The following is a 23,145-nucleotide window of genomic DNA, read 5'->3' as shown; positions in this document are numbered from 1 at the left end:
AGCAAGCAGAAGCTGGTAGGAAGGCACACGTTTAAATTTTCCATGACACCTACTGCTTTCCTGTGAACGCAGGAGAGTTTTTATTCTTCCCACCAGGGAGCCCCAGTGGCAGGGAGGGGGTTGGGAGAAGAACCTCAACTCCAAGTCTAATTAAGAGTCTACCTATAGGTAGGCTGCCTGACAGTACAAACTGCAGGACTCTTGGAAGCTCACATCCAGCTCTGGCCAAATACAGCTCTGGGTACTGGCTGCGGTCCCTCCTTCTCTCCCACCTCCAATGTCTGAGTGCTCAGACACTGTCCAACATGTGCTGGAGACATTTACTTTCCCTCCCAGTGTGAGTCTGTCTCCACCTCCCCCACCCAAATTTATTCATGGGAGATTCTAAGTTGGCCATCCACTACCAACTGGTGCTACTGCTACATCTGAAATGATGAAGATTAAGAAAACAAAAAACCCTTCTTTTCCTTGTATTCCAATATATGTTATATTTTACTTACCAGTCAAGATATTGCTTGTCAATCACATACCCTTATCTATGGGCAAATTTTTTAACATCTTCATGGGTACCCTTTTTTTAAGCTCTGGGGAGACCTAGATCCAAAAATGAATTTTGAATAATAAACAAGTCACTGAATCAGCCTCACTGGAAGGAGTAATCCGGCTAGAGCCATCCCAGGAAATGAGGGAGGATACAGACAAGAAGACTTAGAGACTTCCAAGAGAACAGTTCTGAAAATAGTCAACTTGACTCTCTGTAAAAACACACAGATTCATGGCTCACACACTCTGACAAGAGAACCCATCTGCTCTCGTGGCTCTCCTCCTCACTGCAAGGACCCTACCCCACTGAGAAAGACCCTCCCAGCACTTCTAGCTGGGGGTTCTGCTGACCAGGCCGCACTGCATGGGATGAGAAAACAGAACCTTCCAATTCACGATGCATTGGGTTGACTTGCGTTCCCCCCAGAAGATATGCTGGAGTCCTAACCCCCAGGACCTCAGAATGTGACCTTGTTTGGAAACAGGGTCTTTGCAGAAGGAATCCAGTTAACTTAACCACAGTGTTCCTTCTCTCCCCGTCCCCCAACTCCCAGGGGCTGAGGAGTTGCCGTACAAGTGCTGGGTACGTTTCATGGACTGAACTCTCCAGAAGGACCAGTCCTGACGTGTTAGTCTCATGGCTCAAACAGTGTCCGTTTCATAGCGCCACCATAACAAAGGACCACAAGTTGGGTGGGTTCACAGCCATGTATCCCTTCACAGTTCTGAGTCTCCAAGTCTGAGATTAAGCTGTTGGCAGGATGGGTTCCTTCTGAGGGCTGGCAGGGAAGTCTGTTTCAGGCCCTCCTCCCTGCCTTGCAGGTGGCTGTCTTCATGTTCATACGCACCTGCATCCAAATGTCCTCTCTGTATAGGGACACCAGTCACACTGGACCAGGGCCCACCCCAGAGACCCATTGTGTCTTGAGAGGGGCATGACGAGAGACACAGCTCAATTCATAATGGTGACATTGACTAATTAATTTATAATGTCCTAGCAGTGGCAATAATTAACAACAAATGCATGGAAGGAGAACACTGCTTAGACACAGGACTGGGGCTGGCCTTAGAATTCCTTCCTCAGGCTTGAGCTTGAATAAAACATCTGAGTCTGCACAAGCAGGGGCCAGACCAGGCCAAGGGCCATCCCACTGCACAACTCCTAAAAGACACACACTTGACTCGAGGGCAACTCGATCTAAACAATTTCCATAAATTTTGGGCATACCAGGCATTTCTTTCTTTAAAAAAAAAAAAGCATTCCGTCAGCGTCTGTGACTTTCGGCATTTAGAATATATTCTGTCCAGTGGGTGGTTGAATATGTGTGTGGGCTGGAGAACCGGGAGAGAGGGGGCATTCACTGTTGTTCCCAATTAATATCTTCTGGAGGAAAAATGCTCCCAGATCATAAAGAAAATGGAAGGCAAAGAATTCTACAGGGTCAAGCGGTAGACACACTTCAGTCCTCTGAAATCAACAACTGAACTCACATCTAAAAGAAAGCAGTACACATGCCTCAAGCCTAAACATCTTTCCCCTTTTTGATCAGCGTCGAATCTCTTTATAATTTGCTCTCCCCTGAATTTCCTATCCACTGAGGTCTTATTATGTTTCTTAATGATTAGTCTCATTTATGACTTTTTCCTTATGAATGTAAGAGAATCAGTGTCAAAACTATCTAGCCTCCACCAATTGTCTACAACTCGACACTCCAGGCCTGACTGGTGTTAGCAGAAACCACGGGCGTGGGGCTTCAGGGTCCTCCAGCTCATTTCTAGGTCTTGCCCAAAAGGGATGGGGGAAATTGCAGGGGGCACTTAATGGTTACATAGCTCTGTGCCTGGGTTGGACATCTGCACCTCGTGTGGCTTTAAGTGAGCAAAAACCACAGCTACGGGACAACCTGGCACATCAGGGATTATTGCAGACAGCCTGGACACAACCTAGTCCACACGTGGGTTTCTGGCCAGAAGACTCTGTGATGATCTTTCATTCTCCCGCACATGTGCTTCACACGTCCACCAGCCCCCACGAACTACTTTAAAGTCACGTCTAAAATAAGAGAAAACTGATGTGACCCAGAGAGTGTACCCCGAGATGCTAACGTGTGCATTTCCAGACACAACAACAGAAGTCAGTGGCATGTCCGTGGCTGGTGTGCTACATGATATGAAAAGAAGACCTGCGGGGTTCTCCTTCTGCCCCTACAAAATATTAAGCCAGCTCCGAGGGGCCACTTAACTTTCCTGATGTCTGCAGACACTGTGGGCTGCCGGGAGTGGAGGGGGCAGTATTCCCAGCAGAGATGGGTGGGGGGATTCCTCACAGTGGGGGCGTCCTCTGCACTGTGGAATATTTAGCAGCACCTCGGGCCTTCACCCACTAGATGGCAGTGACACCGTTATCCTCAGTTGTGATAACCAGCAATGTCTCCAGACCCTGCCATACATCCCCTAGGGGCCAAAACTGCCCTGGCCTGGGACTGCAGTCTAGGTTAAAGGCCAACTTTGCTGACCCATGTTTTCCATGAATACTCAGATTGAGAGGGCTGGCTTACATGACCAATAATTACAAACATTTCTTATCTTCCCTGCCAGCCGTAAGCAACTTGAGAGAAGGAGCCACGTCAGAACTGTCTTTAGCTCAACATCTCCAAGGACTTTTTAGAAACTTCACATCTCTTCTTCACTAATGAAGCCACATATCTGCCTATGACATCCTCCCACACTCGCTACTGTAACATTCTTCTCCCCGAGGTAGCCTCAACAGTCTCCTTGGGATTTTATTTACAACATAATTTATTTTTCTGAGCCCAGGTGCATGGTGAAATGTCACCAAGTGCAGACCAGAATCCCGCCGCCCGTGCACAGGGTTTCCACGCATCAATTTGTAGCTCTCCTGAAGCTGACAAGAACAACTTTATGTAAACAATTGACAAAATAAAAAACAGAATTACCTAAAACTGCAGGAAGGACATCCCAATGCTTGCTGCACGGTTTCCTGGCAAGCTGTTTCAAATGCAGCACAGAACAAATCAGACCGGAGGGATATGTTATGAAAACCTGGCACTGGTTTCAACTCAGGCTGGTGAGCAACCCCATTCGGGGCACTGCTACTTAGAAGAAAAGGAACCTCCATTTATAAGCTGTGCTTGTTGGCACTGAGGGGTTTCAATTCTTCAAATGTCCTAGGGATTTGGGGTGTGGCTAAGGATTCCCTTCACTTTCGTCTACCTTGTCCTAAAAGCCAGTAGGACACGGAGAAGGCACCCAACACCAGCTCCCAGAAGCCAGGCTGGCAGTGACTCGATTAAGGGAATTATTTATGATGTGAACCCTCTAAATGGAAAAACATCAAACAGATTAACATTTTGGCAAAAAGGTACTTCCATTTCAAACAGAAATGATGAGTTCCCTCTCATCGGCAAGGCTGGGAAGCCACCTCCCTGCCACAAATGGAGTCAACACGGGGTATGCTGTCTCATCTCATTACTGGCAAGAACACCTCCCGATCTGAGTTACTGGACCACTTCCCAGCCATCCCTGGCCTTGGGGGAGCACCGCACTGCGAGACTCCGAAGCCCCCTCCCCATTAACCAGGCTGCCAAGCAAGTCTCCCTCCACAGCATCATTTCTATAACCCCATTCAAAGAAAAGCACGGCTGTGGAAACACCAAGGGGAGAAGGGAAACCATCTCGGAGGTTAGAGACTTAGCAAAGGGAGGGAATTCACCTGCCTGGTCTGTTCTGTTCTGTTTTGACGTGTTTAATCTTAACATCACGAAACTGATTTGATTTGACTATAACTCTGCTTTGGAGACCTTTGAAACTGTGTCCCTTTCACTCCGGTAGCTGACACTGTGGTGAGAGTGAAATGCAAGTTTTGAAACCTCAGCCTGCTACTTACAGGGTTATGCAGTCAGACAGATTACGTGTAAGTTAGGGTGTGTGGAGAGATGGGGGATGGGAAGGCTGGAAGGAGACCAGTATATGCTCATAATTGGAAAGGAAAATAAAGTAAACTTGACAAAGTACAACATAGTGATTCTAGTATGTGGCTCTAAAAAGTCCATTTTGTTTGAAGCTCTAATTTCAGAAGCCAATGCAAGGATCCCCTAAGGCTAAAATCTATTTCCTGTGTATTCTTGAGAAGTTAGTTTCCCAAATGATTCCCCTCGCCCTGCATCTAGGAAAAGCACAACAAAGACGGCTAAGGATAAATTCATATAAACCCCAGGAAGAAAGTAAACCAGGACTGGGGCGGGAGCAGCAACAATAGGGAACGTTTTCATGGAGAAATTTTCCCAAGACGAGTACGATTAATACCAATCCTATCAAATTACCGCCTAGGAATTCCTGAGAACGAAAACATATTATTCTCTGCCTAAAAATGTGCTCACCCACAACCATGTTCTTTTTCAAATAAAGATACCTAGAACCAGGAAGGTAACTTCAGTAACATACACAGATATAAGAAATCGGTTTCAGGGGTCTTCTCAGGAATGTTAGACGAGTTCACGCTGGGAGAGCACCTGCCTGATAAACATGGTTTTAACTAGCCCTGTTGCTTTCAGGCCCCTTAACTGTGCCGCTCTAGCCTAAGAAATGCATTTCCTCTAATAGCTGTGCACCAATGACGTCTCCTTGCATCTGATATTCAAGGCATGGGTGGGATTGGGGCGTGGTGAGGCAGGCTGTGAGGGTGAGCCCAGGTGGCAGTGGGCATGGGAGAGGGGCAGCTAGGAGATGGGGGAGAGGAGGGGGATGGGAGATGCATGTAGGGAGGAAGGCCTGAGTAGGGCTGGGCTTGGGGGGGGGGTGCGGTGGGAGATGGAGGGCTTCAGGTGCGAGGGGAGGGAGATGAGCACAGATGGGGACAGGTGCTGGCAAGAGGACAGGTGAAAGGGCACTGGGGGAGGGGAGAAGGCAGGGGAGGCCTCTGAACCCAGGGACACCAGGACCCACCCCCAGACCAGAGCTGTTCCTGTGGCCCCCGCCTGGTCTTAGACATCAGCCTGCTAGCTGAGATGCAGGTCACCAAGGGTGATATGGGGGTCCCGGGAGTCCCCAGTCTGCTAGAACACCTGGTATTCTCTAATCTGGGTGACATTCCAACCAGGTAAGCATCATCACCTAACACTTTCCCTCCTCCCGGACAGTGCACTAGCAGAGTGTATCTGAAGGCACCCTGCGGTGCTGGAGCGGAAACTAGGCTAAACCGCGAGCATACACTCCCTTCCCCACGGAGCGCACTGGTCTTACAGAGGTGTGCAATGGGTTCCGAGTTACTAAGCAGCACTCAGCGGTGCAGGAAGAAGAATTTGTTCTCATTAGGGCCGTAGCCAAGCCTTCACTTGCCATCATGTCTCCTATTTACTCACCATTCAAGGCATGAAAATACGCCAATTTCTCTACAACACAGAATACAGAAACATCACGGCTTAATTAGTCATCACCTTGATGTCGGCTGTGCTGGTCTTCCAGGGACATGCAACCACCAGGACAGGGTAGCTAGAGAGCCCCAGAAGCCAGAAAGATGCCCCACACCTCCCACCAGAGACACACACATTTATTTGACCCTCAAGTAGAGAGGGATTAAGTAGACTGCACTGCACTGATCTGAGAACCCACCCCCACCCCCGAAAAATCTGACTTAGAAGTCAGTTACAAATAGTGGTGATGAATCATTCCTAAATTGATTTTTTCATGGCTGTGGCTGCTCTCATGTAAAAGAGAAAATACGAAACACGGGTTTAGAAGGGCACTAGGTGAGATATACAGAGAAATATAAACCCTTTTATCTGAAATTAAAAAGTAACAATTCGTTGGGAAGGCAAGATAAAGACATACACAGGGAAGAGGACATAGCTGAGCTAAGTACATCCCAAAGCTGCAGACTCACACGGGAGACTGGTCCTGGGCCCGTCGGCCGGTGTAACCGGTGTACCCTCAATGCTCACCACGGCTCCCACTCGGTACCTGCTCAGCACATGCCGGCGGAGTGATGAATGAGGCCTCTGCCTGGTCTCACTGGGCAGGTGGGGGCAATCCCATGACCACAGTATCAACGAGACAAAGCACACATCTCCAAGCCCAGCTTGAGAAGCTACGTGTGAAAACAGGCAACGTGCATGAAACTCACAGAGGAAACATCTCTCCAGAGAAGGTACAAGGTACAATACATAACACGGGACAGCCTCTCCTACCCAGACAGGGGCAGTGAACCGCCCACTGTTTCAAAAGGGCAGGTGACCGTACAGTGGAATATTCAGCCACAGAAAGGGATGCAATTTTGACACATGCTACAATACGGGAGGATCTTGAAAACACAACACCCGGGAAATATGTCAGACATGGAAGGACACATATTGTATGAGTCCACGTCTATGTGGGGTCTAGAATAGTCAGATTCATAGAGACAGGAGTAGAACCGAGATTACATGGGGAAGGGTGAGTTGTTTCAGGGGTTCAGAGTTACCTGGGGGGATTACAGAAAACATGTGAGTATAGATGGTTGGTTACACAACATTATGAATGTATTTAGTGCCACTGAATTGTACATTTATGAATGGTTAACATGATGCTATGTTATATGTCTTTTACCACAATAAAAACAAACAAAAAAAGAATAGAACATGTGACCAGACATGAAAGTTTTTGGAATTACTTGGAAGTCTCTTTGACCTGCTATAGAAATAACGACTCAAGGGTTAAGAATTTCCTAAATGTCAACAACCAAAGTGGTTGAGAAGTCCCAGGTTCCAGAAGCCACAACTACACCCCAGGAGCTGTGACCCGATGTTGCTTCCTTAAAACACCGCATAGCAAAAGCTGGGTAGAGAGGTTACACCGCTCAGGCAGGAAACAGCATGGACACATGGGAAGAAATGAAGGAAGGGCTCGGACGTGGAGTAGTGGTTGATAACAGATATCAAGAAAGCAAAGACTATGGAGGAAAAAACAAAAGTGGAAGACAGGAACGGGAGTCTGCAACAAGGGGAAAAATGACATCAAAACTTAAGGATGTTTAAGGGAATGAACAATTAAGAAATGCATTTATCTCATGGAAAATTTAGTTTCACATTCCTATTCAAAACAGTGCAATGACCGTTCTTCAGAAAGCCGTTCTTCAGGTGACCAAGTGGCTCTGGTTACTCATTAGTAACGGAGCTGGCTGCTTCCCAGGCCATGTGCTACAGGAGCCCCTGTCCCTTAGGCATTTGCCTGTGTCCCAGCTGCACCCCAGGCCCCATTTCCCAGACATGCCCTAGGAGCACACGGGCCTTGTTAGCCAAGGGCGACGTCTTCTGGACTCCAGAAACCTCTTCGTCACCAGTGCAATGGCCCAGATGTCACCTCCCTGACCTCCAGAAGGTAGGTGTAGTCCTGTATCTGATCCAGCAGGATGATGCTCAGTGGTCCTCCCTCCCCAGCAGAAGGCGGGGCTCTGAGCCCCACCTGGAAGACAGCTGATGACCAACTGGTTCTCCGCAACCCCCAATGCACCCCGACTACAACTGGATCATAATAACCAGCACAAAGCCAGAGTCACTATGTCATCCTTGAATGAATACACACATTTCAGATTACTATGGATTTAGTTTTTAAATACTTAAATAAATCAACGACATGAGACAGCCTAAATCAGCTGGGACAAAGGAGAGCTGGAACAGGAACACAGAGCTCTAGCGAAGAGAGGCAGAGAGGAGGCTGTGCAATTCAGTGACCTCTTTTGCTACAAAATGATGACAAAAGATAACATCACCAACTGGCCTAGTGTCTGCGGAAGGGCCAGGCACTGTGCTGAGTGCCTTCCATGAAGAAGTGTGTTTAATCCTCATATGAGGGGAAAGATACGATTATTCTTTGACAGAGCACCAAACTGAGGCTTAAAACCTGAAGCTTTCACTCAGGGGCACACGGCATGAACAGGAGTCCCCAGGAAAACAGGCCCGGCTTGGGTGGCAGAGCCCAAGAAAGGCTGAACCAGCTCCAAGCTTTGGGATCTGGGCTGGCTCTTCCCTGCTGGGCTGCTCCTGGACCCAACCACTCTCCCATTACTCCTCCCCTCACAAGACCCCCACATTCCATCGTAACTCGAAGGGAGCCCCCGAGACTCTGAGAGGGGCACAGCCTCCAGAGGCATCCTCTGCTCTCTGGGATACACCAGTCAAGATTCAAACAGCCCCATCTTCTCACTGGTTTCTTTTAACATCGCTGAGAATGGGAAGGAGATGCCCCTTCCAGTGACCTTGAGGACAAGACTACACATCAAACAGAATGATATGTAGCAGTGACTTAAAACCTAAAGTCAGAATATCGCTTGCAGGGAGGGTTATACCTCAGTGCTAGAGTGCATGCTTAGCATGCACAAAGTCCTGGGTTCAATCCCCAGTACCTCCTCTAAAAATAAATAAACAAATAAACCTAATTACCTACCCCCTCCAAAAAAAAAAAAATCTCACAATACCCCTACTCAGCCCTACCCATAAAAAGCAAAGCAAAAGAAAGGAAAAAACTTTAAAAATTCAAGTGCACCAAAAAGATGCTGTGTTTTGAGCCCAGGTAGGTTTTCTTCCAAGGAGAGGAACACAACAAAATGAACTTCCTAAAAAAAACTTGCAAATGTTCAGAATTCCAACACAAAACCAGCTCTGTCTTGACATGTTGTCCAAACTAAGTAAGGTCTCAGTTGTTATTTTTGTATGAAAATACATTTTTATGCATGCTCTTTACAAACAAATATGACTGCAAAAAGTTATGGCAATGCTGACCAAAACATTAATCACATAAAATATGTATAATAATTCCTTAAAAAAAAACTCTTTAAAAATAAGTTTGGTCTTAGAAAAAGTTGCAGAAATAGTAAAAAGTTCCCATATTGCCTTCATCTAGCTTCCTGTTATGTTAACACTTTAAATAAACACAGCAATGATTAAAACAAGAAATCAACGTGGACACAATACAGTTAACTACAGCCTTCATGCAAACCCACACGTCCTTTTCCTGTCCCAGAATCCCACCCAGGAGCCCACACTCCATTCAGTCACCCGCAGATCTGTGACACTCACTCTTTCTTTCCTTGTCATTCAGAGCTGGACTCTTTGGATGAATGTGACAAGTTATTTTGTAGACTGCCCCTTCGTTTGGGCTTGTCCAATTCTTCTCTTGATTAGATGCAGGATATGCATTTGGGGCAGGAATACCACAGAAGGGACACTGTGGCAACACATGATGTCACTCTGCCATATTCCTGTTGCGGTTAACCACAATAACGTGGCTCAGGCGGTACCTGCTGGGATTCCCCCCATAAATCGCTGTTCTTGTCTCCTTGGTAATTGGTAAGTATCCTGGGGGAGATACTCTGTACTAATATTACATCATGATTCTTCGACGTTATGGATACAAAAATTAACATGTGGCTCACAGTGTACAGCTTAAATGGTTAGCTCCATTTGTATCCTTTGGAGGAGGAAAACTTCCAAGCTGAGATCTTCAAAGATGCAGTTTTAAAAACAACCCCTGCATTCAGTCATTGATGAGAGTTAAATAAGAGTTATTCATCTGAGGGATGTTCGAATAATCACTTAATTTTGTGTAATTTTTATCCTGAGTATAAACAAACATTCCTGGAGTATCTATTTCAAAATGATACTGTAAATGTAAGTACATTGTTGGCTAAGTTTAGTGCCAATAAACACTTCCATTGAAAAGAGGAATGATCTCTCTACACTGAACACTGCTTTTAAAAGAATAAAGACTATTACTTTAACGAAAGTGAGTTACGATGCACTATCATAGAAAAAAGCATCCACTTGACCTGAAGTCATGAACAAACGACACTCTAGACCTGTCACTGAGACCTAGGAGCCCTGCCCAGCAGATTCATTTACCTGCAAGCATCAGGTAACCTTTGCAATCTCAAAGGGGTCAACCCAACGGAAACACCCCCTCAGACGGGCATGGTGCGTGGTGTACCAATGAGAAGAACGGCCAGTTCAGCACATTTAGAGAAAGACACTGAAGACAGTTATGTAAAGTTGCAAAACACATGTAAAACCCTAAGGAAAAACCGTGTATTTTTAAAGCACCAACGGTTTTCTTAAACAGATATGAAGGAGTGGGTGTACAGCCTGACACAATCACAAAGATCATCTAATATACAGTTTATGTGCCAAAAGTTCAGGCAAACAAGCATTTCTCATGAACCAGCGTTCTAAACCATGGCCACTTTCCTCGGATTTGGAGCCAGACAGGGTTCCTCCCCAGCCCCGCCACTCACAAGAGGTGTGACCCTGAGCAGGTACACCCGCTTCCCTCCCAGGGACGTGGCAGCCCGTAAAGACACCTCTCAATCAAAGGTAACCATCTGTATAATGAACCCACCACGTTCCAGCAGTGACTTCCGGTGATGGGTGAGTTAATCAACCCAGCATAGTTGGCTCAGAGGAGTTGCGCTCACAGTCACTGTGTGTGTGTGCGTGCGTGTGTGTGTGTGTGTGTGTGTGCGCGCACTGTGTCCCCTGAAAACACATGTTGAAGTTGTAACCCCCAGTACTTGTGAATGTGACCTTACATGGAAATGAGGTCTTTGCAGATGGAGTTAAATTAAGACGAGGTCACACTGGATTAGGGCGGGCCTTAAACCCAATGAATGGCATCTTTACTAGAGAAAGGAAAGATCTGGAGACAGAGACACCTGGAAGGTAAAGATGGAGGCAGAGACTGGAGTGATGTGGCCACAAGGCAAGGAATGCCTGGAGCCACCAGAAGCTGGGAGACAGGCATGGTATAAATCCTCCCTCAGGGCTTCCCAAAGGAACCAACCTTTCCAACCCTTTGATCTTCTGGTCTCCTGATCTGTGAGAAATCCATTTCTGTTGTTTAAGACCCCTGGTTTGTGGTAATTTGTGGTAGCCAGGGGACACTTATCCAGAAAAATGACGGTATCTTGGTACATACATTAAAAACAAAACTCCTTCTGTATTAGAGATACATCCTGTAATATTTATGGGTGAAATAACCTGACATCTGAGATTTGCTTTAAATAACTCTAATAAAAAGGAGAAAACAGTGTGGGGACAGGTGACACAAGCTCATGAAATAGTGACAATGGTGGAAGCAGGGTGAGGAGTACAGGGAAATACACCGAATATTCCACATACTTGGGTATGTCTGACAATTTCCGTATTAACAAGTTAAGAGCGTGCATGTCAGGGGTGAGCAGACTAGCTTCTAAACTATATATGGAACATGTGTCCCAGTGCAAACAATGCTAGTATCCCATCTTACTCACTACCCTCTTTGAAATAGAAAAAGCAGCAAAACCAGCGGAACTCTGTTCACTAAAGCCGCCGCCACATACTGCCGTATGAGCAGCAATCATCCAACTGAATTTCTTGAGTTAAATCTTAAATTCATAAACCTCATCTCCCTATATGCTTGCTCAGATAAGTAATATCAAGGCATCAAGGATACACTTGCATTCTGATAGAAATAAAGGATACCTTCCTCCACTCACTACGCCCGCAGCACTCGAACAGAACTAGGGAAGGGAATTACCACGTGGAACCCGTGACCCTTTCCTCAGGGTACCGCTGTGGGAACCAGGTTCCCAATGGGACGCATCAGCAAGCAGGTGCTCAGCTCACAGAGCTAATTAGTGCCACGTGGGCGAGCCTTGCGATACGAACATCGGGGGGAGGTCGCACATGAAGCGTCCACGAGAACACTTCTTACACGTCACCCTGCGGCTCTGAAGCAGTAATGAAGGATGTGACTGCACTGCTGGGAGCCTCGGCCGCACTTCGTCTGCGCTGTGCAAGCCACCGTCGTCGGCTACGTGGCCTCCAGCCCGACAACACTCTGGGAAGACGGTTAGCAGCGTCCTGGTAAAGTGCTTGCAGCTTCCGGACACACTTATTTAGCAGAGGCCAGGCCTGCTTCTCATAACCCCTCCTCAGAGAACACTGAGCTGCAGCCTCACCTAAGCTGCACTGGAAAGAAGTAAAATCAGAGGGCAGCCCTGAGTCAGCGTCCTTTAGGGGAAACCTCGGTGGAACCGAAATGAAAACCACAGCCAGGCCTCCACCAGCTCTCAGGGGCCCCTCATTTGTTCGATGTGCAGTAACGCTTCCTTTGATTTGACCCTTACATTTCCAGCTTCCTTTCAGAATTCAGAGACCTGCCCAGCTGGCCAAGACAGGGACCGCACCCTCTCCAAGGAGACAGTCTTGGGACAGACAGCCCTTCCTACAGCACGGAGCAAGTGTAAAGGACCCTAGAACAGGGTTCCTCAGTCTTGGCACTAGTGACACGGGGCTGGGTGACGCTCCGTCATGGGGACCGCTACGTATGCTGCAGGACAGTAAGCAGCACCCCTGGTCCCCACCCACGAGACGCCAAGGGCACGTCCCCACCTGGGACAATCAAAATCCCCATTCAGTGAGAACCAGAGTCCTAGAAAGCTCCCCACTGGACAGCCCAATCACTGGAATGTTCTGGGGCCAACTGTGAACTCTGCCTCCTTTCAGTGCAACCTGGTGGACAAGAAATGGAGGAACCAGTAGAATGCACGGAGCACAAGAAAAGAACGCAGGTATGCAAACATGCATGTTTCATCAGAATCACTCAGGTGGCCTTCGCAGAAGGTGAAGAAAGAAATTCTGAATAAGTCAGTACCCTCCTAAAGGGGGTCTTTACAAGTCTCCCTCAGCTGGGTTGCCATTTCTAGGGACTTAAGACAGATGTGCCGTAGTTTTCCCAGCAGCATCAAGAACCATCACAGTAACACTAATAGTCAGGGGTGGAGGACAGACGTGATTTTAACTTAAACCAAAGCCAGTACTAGCGTGGCTCCCTTCACTTTCATGAACTCATTTAAAAGACTCCCTGCATCATCTCCACCTTCCCCTGTTCCTTCTTCCACTGTCTGTCAATCCTGGTTGCCCAAGCGCACTCAAAATCCAGAGTCCCCTCCTCTGCTGTCTTCCCAGGGGGAGAAGGATCAAAAGGCTGACATGTTGCGTGAAGCCGGGGTATAGACCAGAACACGCCCCTCCCCCCCGTGCACACTGCTTCTCGTTCACATCAGCACGCGGCTCTGTCTCCACGGGGCTCAGCAGAAATGAATAACGTTCCCCAGGAGGGTGTGGTCACTCGGGGATCCTGCTGCCCAACCCGCTGGATCGGGGGTCCCCAGATGCTGTGCCACGGACAGGACAGTGACAACCAGCTCGCAGCAAGTCACTCCCATCGTGTTCTCCCTCAGCCTTACAAGAACAAACAGGGCATGGCTTCGAATGCCTGCTCAGCTCACCTCCGGGACCTACAGAGTCAATCTGATTACTCTGGTTTCCACCTCCAATTCTAGCAGAAACCTCGACACAAGAAATGTCAAAGCCAGTCCCTGAAAGAGGGAAAATTGAAATCCTGGAAGTGCACACTCGTTACCCCACAGGCAGGTGTCCAAAAGCCCCATCACAGCCAATTTAAGACCAGGGCTTGTGACGATGCCTGGGAGGGCGTCGCAATGCACTGACGGTGGACACGCATGTCATATTTCAGGTCTGTTACAGCTTCTTGCATCACGTTGTTGTGGAGACAGATTCTGCTGTAACAAGATGCTTCCATGCTCTGCTGAAAAGGAATTTATTTGACACCTCCCCTTCCCTCTCTGTGGTTTTATCTTCCACGGTTGGCACAGAATAATTCACACATCCACAAATATTTAGAGGGAAAAAAAACAATAAACTGCCTGGAACTGTAACATAATGCTTGCTAGTCTTTGCTTCAAGGAATTTTACATTAAGCAAGATCTAAAATCCCCCTGGGGTTTCAAGTTTGCCAGAGAGCTTATTTTTGTGAATGATTTCAATTTAACTCCAAGAATAACTGTCTTATTAAGTTGCTGACACATTTGTCCAACTGAAATCTATGGTTTTTGCAAACAATATAAAAATGATTTTCACGGAATAGAAGCATCATGGTTTCATTTCATTTATTTATTTATTTTTTTAAATGTCGATATTATCTGTCTGGCAAGCTGTCCGAGCTTCCTTAGGATGACAGAGGCTGCAACAATTTGCAGTATCCTTAGAAGAAACGGCCGATTCAATTCCACGATGCCGGGAGCGGCCTCGCTGCCAACGCCGCCCCTGCGTCCTGCCCCGGCGACCCGTTTGTGCCCGAGTACAGGACGCCCTTGTTTGACCGTGGCATCTCGCTCCAGTTCGCACCATCCACAGAGCCCTTTTCAGCCCTGCATCTCCCAGGCCCCTTTCTGCCTCCTCTAGCTTGGCCTGACGCAATGCTCAGCCTCGACGCTCAAACGTGTGCCTGTTACTAATGACAGCCAATGGATCTCAGGACCAGGGCCACCTCCAACCAGAGCTCTCTGCTTTGGGGAGGGCTGGGGAGTGAGCACTCTGCGCTGGGAAGTTAGGGGACCACCTGCAGCTGGGGTGCGTGCTGGGAAGGTTTAATGTACCCAGGAGACACCCTTAAGAACTTCACCACGGCCCTTAATGAGAAGTGGAAGCTCCTTTGCAATTACCCAGTGGATTATCTGTTTGGGCCCCATACTGCCAAGGCTGGTTTGCAAAAAAAAAGGGCCTTTCCAAATGCTTTCTGAACGTCTTGGAGGGGTAAGTAAACAAACCTCAAGTGACAAGGACACACCTGGACCATGGGGTCACACCGCCCATTATGCTGGTCAACAAGGGCATGCACAGTCGAGGGGCAGGTTTCCCCAAATTCAACCTGAGAGAAAGCAGTGCAGAGTGGGGAGGAGATTTGGCTTCTCTCCCTTAACAAGGAAACTGCAAGACCACTGCCGTGTCGCCCTTGTGACTCCTGACAAATGCCACCTTCCCAGTCTCCCACGCAGAGGATGAACCACAGGGGAAGAGTCTCGCTCACCACCTTAGCCTCGGGACCGCCAGGCCGTGCACCTGCCTAGGCTCAACCCCGCGAGCAAGCTCCATCTCTTCATTTATAAGGCGGGTCCACAGCTGTCCACGCGGTACGAAGGACCACGCCAGCCTCATGTATCTGCAGCAGGGTTTCTTCCCCGGGCATTGGTAACATTGGGGAGCAAATCAATTTTCCGCTGGGGGCTGTCCTGTGCACTGTAGGGTACTGAACAGCATCCCTGGTGTCTACCCACTAGGAGCCACTAGCACCCCTATCCTCAGCTGTGACAACCCAAAGCTGCAGGATGTCAGAGGCGGGGGTAGGGGAAGCGAAGGCAAGATCACCTCCTCAAGAGCTTAGTTCCACACTGGTTTCCAGGTATCCACCCAAACAAAAGCCCAGGTCAGTCTGGTGCATCTACAAACGTGTCTTGTCTCATACCACCACCCTGGGCCTTGCTGAACTCACCCACCAAATAAGGCTCTTGTCTGCCTGCTCTGTCCACAAAGTGTGGCCACTGGCCACACTGGCTCTTTAAAGAAATTAAAACGAAAAAAAATCCAAAATTCAGTTCCTAAGGCACACCGGCCACAATTCAAGTGATCAAGGGCCACGTGTGGCCAGTGGCCACTGCAGGGGACACCACAGGTGTCCTCACAGCAGGTTTTACTAGGGGTTTGGTCCCAGGCTGTCCAAGATGTCCCTTCCTGTCTCAGCACCACGCACACGGCTCGAAGACTTCAGGGAAAGAACAACTGGGAGGCGAATTAACACCAGGCATATGTGAAGATCTAGGCTTGGGGAAATAAGAATAACTCATTTTTTTAAATGTGGTGGTTTTTAAAGATTTAAAGAACTGGAATTTCTACAAACTGACCACTACATCTTGGGCAAGTTTATGATTTTCAGAACTGTATTCTTTAAAAACTGGAAGTCAAGAAGGCATTTATTCCAAATTTACATGCAATAAATGAAAAATGTATGAACCTGGAAAATATTTAGACTGGCCTAAAAACACAGGTCTGGGGAAAAGGAAAATGGTTGACACCAACTCCAGCTATTCATCCAAACAAGCTACGTGGACCCCTTTAAAGGAGTTACTTCATCTCACCATGTAACCCAATCTTTTCCGATGGGCCTAGTCCCAGGTTTGTACTCCTCGAGTCATCCAGGTCCAACTATAAACCCATTTCGAGACTGCACCACGTTAAACCGGCTGGTATCTGCCCAAATGTGGAGACACACGGCCAGGCCTGACTCCTGGGTACAGAGCACTCACGCACCCTGGTTCGTCCCAAACCAGGCAAGTACTCAACACCTTCTAATTGTGAAACAGCCCCGATGTGCTAGACTTTGGGGGGGAGGCTAAAAAACTCCCACATATTTAAAAGTATACTTAACATCCTTAACTTTAAAAAGTATACATTTTCATCTTAAAAACCTCCCTTTTTAATTATGATAGCAAACAGTTCATTAGGTCATACTGATCTTCCTTTGCACGTGTCCATGCAAAACCCAGTAATGGAATGTTCACAGCAGCATGATTCACATGGTCAAACGGTGGAAACCACCTGTGACCATCAGCCGATGAGTGGGTAGACAACACAGGGTCTAGCCATACTGAGAAACAGTAATACTTGGCTTTCAAAAGCTATGAAGCACTGACACATGCCACAACATGCATGAACCTTGAAAACATGATGCAGTGAAGGAAGCAAGTCACAAAAGGCCATACATTGTATGACCCCATTTACAGGAAATGTTCAGGCTAGGCAAACCCACATGCATAGAACGCAGATTATCGGTTGCCAGGGGCTGGGGAAGGGGAGGAAGAAACGGGGCGTGGCTGCAAAGGGGTGTGAGTTTCTTTCGGGGATACTGAAAACAGTCTAAACTAACTTAGATTGTGGTGATGGCTGTACAACTCTGTGAAGACCCTGAACGCCACCAAATTATACACTTTAGATGGGTGAACTTGATGGTAAGTGAATTATACCTCAAAAACCTGTTTTAAAAAATGGCTTTGGCTCCAGCAGCTACACCGCACTTACTCTGGTGGATGAATCAGAGAAGCACTAGTAAAGCTCATTCCTTCTCTCTGAGACGGGGACGCACCACTCTGGGGAAGTGAGGAGGTGTGGGCGCAGGGTTGTCAGTTTTGCACAATCGAGAGAAGGTTAACATTCTCAAAACTATTTCTGCACTTCCCACAAGGAAGCCTTCTTTCTTGCTGGTGAACAGCGGACACGTGGGGCACGAAGTCTGCCCTGGCCAAGGCTCTGGGAAGCAAGCCACCAAGCTGAGCTTCTTGGACCTTTGCGTCAGGCACATTTATTGGTGCATTTTGACCCTCAACTAAAGTCAAAAAAGGGATTCCGAAATGTGTTAATTCAGCCACCATTTCCAAGATCCCCACATGGCCCAGTACACCCACTCCGATCATTCTGCATCTGCAGCCGTCCTCTCAACGAGGTCACACTGATCATGACACCGGGAGGATCCCCGCTCAGCCGGGCCTCTCCTGCACCCTGACCTAGCTGACACGGAGCCTGGGGGCAGATGCTCCGCAAGAGAGACTAAAAGGACCCGAGAACCTGCTTTAGCCACTGGGACCCCACAGCCTCCTGGGGATGGGAAGCTGGCCTGCCCACACTCGGGCTACCCACATGAAGGACGTCCCTCACCCTCCTCTCAAAGGGAGCCCAGTGCTGCAGTATCACAGCATCAGGACCAAACCAGCGAAGGCGCACGGCAGGAAACAGATCCCCGACACGGTGATGTATTTTGTGGCAAATCAGGTCACGCCAGCCCTTGCAAGCCACAGTCCAGAATTTCTTTATTCATAGTTCAACAACTCACCACAGCTACAGAGTTTAGAGGTTTCGAGAGCCATAAATCCATGTGTTCCCTGCTTATCTGAATTTCAAACGAGATTAATATTCTACCTACATCTGCTGACAAAGACAAACAGCTACAGTGCAAGATAACAATATTCTGTGTAAGTAAACACTGTGGAAAGACTCCATCGGAAACCGACTTGCAGTTTAAATGTGATGTTTTAGAGGGATATATAGTTTTTAAACCAAGGACTCTGTGGTCACACAGAAAAATGTCTTTAAAGTGGATGAAAGAATATTAAAGGTCAAGAAATACCCAGTCTTTCATCACTGTCAAATGCAGTGCCTCCAAAAAGGAAAGTTTGTAAATGAAAGAAGGAAAGTACCCAATAATGTAATTAATTTAACAAAGAAGCTATAAGTGAAAACGTGAAGCATACTTAGAATTAATCAGCAACATAAAATAAAGGCAAATGCAGCCTCATGTATAAACCAGAAAACCCTCCTGCCTTACAAATGAAGCTTCTCTTTAGGTTTACAAAATAAAAAGTGGCTGACAGTGCCTTATTTAGTTAGTTTGAAAAAACAAAAGGTAGCTGCGTGTTTTAAGAGACTTAAAAATGCCACCAGAGCACTCTGTTCGGTAATGTAACTTGCTGTGGATAATACAAATTTTGTAGCAGATTTTTTAACTATTTTAATGCCCTTACTACAAGCTCCAAGTCTGCCCCACCCCATTTTCCATCCCCAACAAAAAATCAGATCAAATCTTTGGGTGACACCGCTAGCAAATCAATATTCTGCTCAATTCTCAGCACGCAGCACTCAGATGGCACTGAACACACGAACACACACATAATATCAATTCTGTTTTCCTACTTTGCACCAAAATGTCAAAGAAATTCATTTTGATTCTTCTGTGTAAATTCAGTTACAAACTCATCAGAGTTGAAAAGATACCCCTGTAAGTAAACAGCAGTTGCTTTAGGATTAAGTATTGCAGTAACGTGTCAGGACCAAATCAGCTCCCCATATAGAGCACTGATTTTAGTAGATGATGCTTAAGTTACAGACACATTTCAGAATAATCAAGAATCCTTTCACATACAGACTTCATCATGTTGATTGCAAGGAGTCTCAAAAGTTTATACACACAGAGCGAGTTATACTTTTGCAGAGAAGTAAAGTCACAGGAGGAGGAAAGAAAGCATATTCAGGGACAGTTGGGGGATAGTCCCACCTCCCTGTTAGAGGATTGTGGTCAAAAGCTAAGGAGGAAGAGGTCTCCTTGCAAGAGAGCGGGGCGGGAAGTGGGCCGGTGTGGAGCACCAGCTGAACACCTCTGCTACCGATCAAAGGGTCCGTCTACTGCTCTGCTCTCTCCTTCGGAAGCTGAAGGGAACAAGGCATAATACACACAACGGAGTATTATTCAGCCACAAAAGGGGAAAAGATTCTGACACATGCTACACTGTCGCTGAACTGTGAAGACATGGTGCTGGGGGACAGAAAGCAGGTACCAAAGGACAAATATTATATGGTTCCACTTACATGAGGCCCTTAGAATAGTCAACTTCAGAGATAGGAAGTGGAGTAGGGGGGAGTCCCCAAGGGTGGGGGAAGGGGAGTTACTGTTTAATGGGGTTTCTGTTTGAGAAGATGACAGAAGTTCCACACGTGGACGGTGGTGATGGCTATACAACAGTGTGAATGGACTTAATGACACTGAAATGTACATTTTTAAATGGTTAAGATGGTAAATTAAATGTCATGCATATATTATCACCATAAAAATAACCCTTTGTAAATACAACTTAAACAAGTTTTAAGTAAAGGCATGATGTTTCACTTACAGTCTTCTGAAGGACTATTTTCATGCTGGAGGTTCCATTAAAAACTTGCTAATTGTGTATATGGGTGTCTTATAAAAGTAGGAACTTGGAGAATTCCATAAGTATCCTAAATAATAAAGATTCGGAATTACTACTGACCACAACAAACCCAAACCATGCAAACTATTTTCCTTTTTCATAGACTATAAACTAAATGGAGTGCAACTGAATCGATACCTATCAATTTACACACATGATCGTAGTGTCAAAAATACATTTCGTAATGCAAAGGAAAACACAATTTAGGAACAGAAACCCAGGGACATTCTTTTGCAAACGTATAGTCATGCTGAGTACTGAGTCATCGCAGGAGGCTCAAAAGTGTGTAGTTCCTTATCCTGGTGCTTCAAAATCAATGCTACTAAACTACTGTGAAAGCAGATGGAGAGCAATATTCGACATATGCAAAGTTTGGGGTCCTATCCCAACCAGCTAACCTCGTGCTATTGATATTTGGGGGCAGAAAATTGTTCGGTGTGTGAGGGGCGGGGGCTATCCTGTGCATCACAGGATACTTGACAGCATCCCTGCCCTCTGCACACTCAGTGCCAGTATCACACACACACAGCCCCCAATCATAACCATCAAATTCGTCTCCAGGCTTTGCCAGGTGTCCCCTGGGGGTAAAAGTTGCCCCCAGTTGAGAACCACTGTCCTAAACCAAGAAATAGATCTTTGGGAACTGCCGTGTCTACAAAGAAAACCAAGTGGAAACATGAAGAAAAAAAATACTTTGATTCGGTAAAAGAGCCTGAAATAGCCAAAGATGTCAGAAAGGAAAGAAATCTCTCATTATTTTCAGGGCCACTTTACTACCAGAATCTACAGCCAATTTTAAGAGCTTATTCTTGAATTTAATTAATCAGCCCCTAACATCTGTCTGGGTCAGATTCCACCACGAAGGAATTCACTCGACTTTCAATCGTTCGCTGGGGCATCACTGCCCCCAACACCCCTTTCCCAGTCTGCGAGGGTTCGAGGGGAAGGCAGTAGTAGCTTCTTGAGAGAAAGGAGTTTCCCTGATAATCTACAGAGAGGCAGTGTCTGCAGGGCTCCCGTGTGTGGTCTGGGTACTCAAGAACACAAACCTGGTTTGAAAGCCGTCTTCAAGGGGGGAAGCAGCTCAGCAGAACAAGGGGCTTGGCTGCATCTGGGCGGGTCTGTTTCTGTCCATGAAAGGACAGGGCCGGGTCCAGCGCTGCTCCTGTTTAGGGGGTTGGGGTGCTCACTCTCCGCATCTGCTTGGCCAGAGCTCTCCCTCCCAAACAGGGTCCTGAAGGTGCAGAAGCCCAGCATGACTGATCGCTGGAGCCTCGGCGCCTCCAGCCAGCAAAGGGAGGCAGAGAAGAGCCGCAGGAGGGGTCAGTTTGCAGTGCTGGCTCCTCGCTGAGCAGGCTGCCTGTGCTACCCCTGAGGCTCTGGGCTTCTCCAGGACGCCCCGTCCTTGTCTGGAGAAAGAGGCAACCCACCTCCCCAGGCGGCAGGAGGAATAAACGGGACCTGAAAACAGTCTGGCCCACACACTGAAGCCTGTGCACCGATGTTTACGGCAGCCCTGTTTACCGCAGCTCCAAACTGGACAGATCCCAAACGCCCTTCCACCAGTGAGTGGATGAATAAATGCTGGTGCATCCACACACAGACCTTGAGTCAGCACTGCAGAGGCAGGAGCTGCTGACACACAGCACACCGTGGATGGATCTCAAGGGCCGCAGGCTAAGTGAGTAAAGGCAGTCTCACGAGGCCACGTGCGGGGTGAGTCCATTGATGTAAGTCTTGAAAGGACAAAACCGGATGGAGGACCCACCTGTGGCCTGGAGCTGGAGAGGGTGACCCTGCAGAGGAGGCATGATGAACTGTTCTCGCGGGGATGGAGCGGTTCAGCCTCAGACTATGGTGGTGGCTGCTCACGTCTGCACGTGTGATTACACGTCACACAACTGCCACATGTGCATGCTCGCACACATGTGCACATAAACACTGGTGAAATCCAGATAAGGTCTGCCTGTGCGCCAGCGCTGGCAATGTCAATGTCCTACTTTTGATAAGGCCGGATCTTTGCACACAACGTCATCACTGGTAGGGGAAGGTGCTCTGGAACTCACTGTACAATTCTTGCAACTTCTTGCGGAGTCTAACATCATTTCAAAATAGAAGGCTTCAAAAATAAGTGTCTGATTGTTGCACAGAGAAACAATATGTGGCCTACTCGTACCATGGAATAGTACTTGGCAATAAAAAGGAGTGAAGTACTCACACGTGCGACAAGGTGGGAGAACCCTGAGAACATTAAGCTGAGTAAAGGAAACCAAGTCAGAAGGAAAACACGCCGTGTGACCTCATTTATAAGAAACATCAAGACACCAAACACAGACTGGTGGCTGTCAGTGGCTGGAGGAATTGGGACTGGGGAGTGACTGCTAATGGGTAGGAAATTCTCTGGGGAGTGGTGAAATGGTTTAAAATCGATTGTGGGGATGGCTGCACAACTCTGGGAACATACTAAAAACCACTAAACTGCACGCTTCAAATGGGTGAATTGTCAGCTATGTGAATTATCACTCAATAAAGTTGTCACCAAATACGGCGATGTCTGGCACAGATAAGTGTGACATGAGTGTTTTGCCATAATTTTCTATTTTCTCTTCACTGTGCAGGCTGGTTCTAAGAGTCATCTTTGGTGCTCTTTCAAACGACTCTGATGGGGAGTGTCCGTCAGGTGGGTCCAGGCAGACAAAGATGGCAGCACTGACGCTAAGAGAATCAGAGCGGGTCTCCTGTGGGCTCTGCATAGACAGGTACAGTTCAAATTCCCTGCCTTTTCCTTATGCCTTTTCTGCACCCTCCCCGCAGCACTCCCCAGCATTCCACCAGGTAGCTTGTCAACTTTTCCCTAAAGACAGAAAGCTTTCTTATTCCTGGTTCCTCTCCTTTGCCCTCAGAGTGGCCCATCTAGAATG

At 47.4% G+C, this 23,145-nt stretch overlaps 1 protein-coding gene across 4 annotated transcripts in view; it reads right to left on the bottom strand.

The window, feature by feature from the left end:
- The window catches only part of TBL1X (transducin beta like 1 X-linked), a 196,322-nt gene that overhangs the window by 98,312 nt on the left and 74,865 nt on the right, over positions 1-23,145 (bottom strand). The gene's annotated exons all lie outside the window — the stretch shown is intronic.

This window comes from Vicugna pacos, chromosome X (genome assembly GCF_048564905.1).
Source record: "Vicugna pacos chromosome X, VicPac4, whole genome shotgun sequence".
In the NCBI taxonomy this organism is placed as follows: domain Eukaryota; kingdom Metazoa; phylum Chordata; class Mammalia; order Artiodactyla; family Camelidae; genus Vicugna; species Vicugna pacos.
The sequence above is the reverse complement of the archived record's forward strand: the minus strand, read 5'-3'. Positions and strand labels throughout refer to the sequence as shown.